Here is a 3218-nt window from a genome sequence, read left to right on the forward strand (position 1 = left end):
CCTCCTGGTGGGCTGAGCTGGCCACACACACACACACACACACACATAAATAAATAAATAAATAAATAAATAATAAAAAGAAAGTCACTGCTCTTGTTCTTAGCAGTAGCCCAAGTGGGGAGATGAGGGTAAGTGATCACGTGTAAAAAGATGTAATTCAGGCTGAGCTGAGCGCAGTCCTGTAAGGATCTGTGCCGCCTTGGGTTGAACGCTGATGGATGAATAAGAGTCCCCTGGGAAAAATAGACCCGTGTGCAAAGACCCTGTGGCCTGGCAAGTGTGGCTGATGGAGGAATTAAAGGAAACCACTGTGGCCCAGAAGGTAGAACAAAGCCAAGAAGATAGGGAAGGGCCAGACCGACAGGGCCTGTGGCTCGTGAGGATTTGGGGGTTCTAAACATTGTGAATTTTTTTCTTCTATAGCTAATATTTTTATATGTATATGCTTTAATGATTTTCTTTACAATAAGTTTTGGACAATTTCATTTTTGTGTATCTTGGTATGATTTTATTTAATTATTTTGAGCAAAAGGTTCTTTTTTCTCGGAAATGTGGTGTTATGAGTTGAACTAGGGGCCGGGGAGATGGCTCAGTAGAATAAGTGCTTCCCTGGCAAGCGTAAGGGCCTGAGTTCAAGTTCCGGTTCCAGAAAAAAAAAAAATCTGAGTATAAGTTGAACAAAATTCAGAAATTTTAAATCTTTAAATATTTATTGCCTACTCCTTTCTACTTTGAGAATTTTAATTGTATGAATGTAAGTTTCTTGGTTTTAACACAGTGATTATGACTGATCTGTATATTCTTCATTTTTATTTTGGACAATTTTTATTGTTATATTCATTTATGTTTCTAAATAATTTATTTTCAATTTGCAATCTATTAAAAGAATTTTAAAAAAAAATTGTGAAGTACCATGCTGGGTTTCAAGTCAAAGGAAGGTGTGCATAACTGATTTCAAAAGGCCGCTGTGTACAGAAGGGTGCTGTCCACAGAACGTTATTGATGGGAGCGGGCTGCAGGCAGTAGCGAGAGTGGCTTACGAGCATTCTCAGTGTGACTAGGTTGACTGCAACGCTAAGGGTTGTTTTTGTTTTGTTTTGTTTTTTTGCTGTGTAGTTCAGGCTGGCCTTGAGCTCAGTTTGTAGCCAAGGCTGGCCTCGAATTCACAGTGATCTTCCTGCCTCAGCCTCCTGAATGCTGGGATTATAGGCCTGTGCCACCACTTTCAGATCAGTTTTAAAATTAACTTAAGAGCCGGCGAGATAGCTCAGCAGTCTAAAGCACCAGCTTAGGCAAGCGCAGGGACTGCTCCTTGATCCCAGGCACCGCCAGCCACGCCCGCAGGGCAGGCTGAGCCAGCAATCAATCAGTAAAAAAAAAAAAAATGTAACTAGCCAGACATGACTCGAGGCTTCTGGGTCACACAGTTCAGGTCTGGCACACGTTGGAAGGAGTAGCCACCCACCTCCCACTCCTTGCCCCTTTGTAGGCCCAGACAGAGATGGCTTCTAGTTTCAAGAGAATCCTAGTGACAATTTCTCCATGTTAACTGTTTATGGAATTTGTAGTGTTTTCTTGACTGACGTGTAGCCTGCTTCATGAAGCAGCATCTCTTCTGGCTGTCCATCTCGTCAGCACACAGATGAGACGTCATATCCTCAGCAAATATACCTACCTACAGTGACCACATTCTGTGTCAGACACTTTAGAAGGGATGTAAAAGAAGTGTGGTCCTCACTCAGATGGAGCTCGCTGTGGTCGGTGTAGCAGGGCCCTAGGTGCGATCTCCAGCACCAAAAAGGTGAAGTATGTGCAGGCGCAGTGGTGCTGGCCTCCAATTCCAGCTGCTCAGGAGGCTGAGGCAGGAAAATCACAGGTTTGAGGCCAGCCTAAGTAACTTTGGAAGGTTTAATTTATGATTTTCTGTTTTGGCTACCTGGCCTTGAACTCATACCTTCCACTTGCCAGGCAGGTGCTGGGCCGCTGAGCTACATCCCCAGCCCCACCCTGGGCAACTTAGCAATGCCATGTCTCAAATTAAATTTAAAAAAAAAAAAAAATACACTTCTAATGTTCTTAATCATTTTCTTTTTTTTTTTAAACTTTTTAAAATTTTTTTTATTTATGTGTGTGTGTGTGTGTGTGTGTGGCCAGCTCAGCCCACCAGGGGGCGGGGCTGGCTGGCACGTGGTGCTGGGGGATTGAACCGTGGTCCCTCAACTTTGCTTAGCTTAGCTTGTTCTAAGTAGGTGCTGTAGACCACTGAGCCATCTCACCAGCCCTCAAATTAAATTTTAAAAAATACTGGGAATGTTGCTTGGTGGCAGAGCACACACAGAGAACTGGGTTTGGTCCCCAGCATTACAAAACGGCAGGGGTGCCTGATGGTGGGAACTAGAATCCATCAAGGGAAACATCAGCAAACGCTGTGAAAAGACACGAAGGAGCGTTTTCAGCCGGATCCATCGCAGAACTGCCTTCCTTACTGCCTTCAGCAGTCTGATTGAAAGGTGGATTTCCAGTCTGGGAGAGTGTTCCACGGTGCCAACGGTTTTAAGTGCTCAGACTTGGTAAAATAGGGTAAAAACTGATGAAATGTACTTTCTTTGCAGGTCAGTTCCCGGAAAGATTTGTATGTGTGCTACATGAAAATCTGGTTCCATCTCGGCAGGTTCAGTGTCATTGTTCTGGCTTAGGGCCTTCCAGGTTGGTTGGGGTTTTTTTTCCTTGAGACAGGATCTCTCTGTGTAGTCCAGGCCCACCTTGAACTCATCATGTGGCCAGGGTGGTCTTTGACCGCTGGGGATGCTCTGTCTCAGCCTCCCAGTGCTGAGATTACAGCTGCACCACCATGCCCGGCTTGGTTTAATTCTTCACCACATGATTTTGAGAGGTGGCCTTGTGAAGACTGTGTTACATGGATATAAATAAATGGAGTCTACCCCCAGGGTTTGTGTGCTCTGATTCCTAAGCTCTGTGACTTAGCCACTTGCATACCTCCCAAGTATGGGTCCTGGGGACATCTTTGTCCTGAAGAGCTTTTAGGAGGTGGCAGTGCACAAGGGCAGATGGCCAAAGCCTCTGGGACCACAGAAAAGGTGTAGCCCTCATGAATGCAGGGGTTGTAGGGTACCCTGTGAGTAGCAACTGCCAGGGGGTGACTGCTCCTCGAGCCTGGTCCCGCTGTGCTGCAGCATGGTTACTGGTAGCCGCCCCTG

At 45.5% G+C, this 3218-nt stretch overlaps 1 long non-coding RNA gene across 2 annotated transcripts in view; it reads left to right on the forward strand.

Moving 5' to 3' along the window:
- The first annotated feature begins 2291 nt into the window (after window positions 1–2291).
- LOC111816472 overlaps window positions 2292–3218 on the forward strand; it is a 9020-nt gene continuing 8093 nt past the window's right edge. Inside the window, exon 1 of one of the 2 annotated variants that reach the window (XR_002820860.1) lies at window positions 2292–2710. This is a non-coding gene — a long non-coding RNA (uncharacterized LOC111816472). The remainder of the gene's footprint in view (window positions 2711–3218) is intronic. The other variant, XR_002820859.1, reaches the window with a different exon arrangement.

Source organism: Octodon degus, unplaced genomic scaffold (genome assembly GCF_000260255.1).
Source record: "Octodon degus isolate 3935 unplaced genomic scaffold, OctDeg1.0 scaffold00033, whole genome shotgun sequence".
Lineage (NCBI taxonomy): Eukaryota > Metazoa > Chordata > Mammalia > Rodentia > Octodontidae > Octodon > Octodon degus.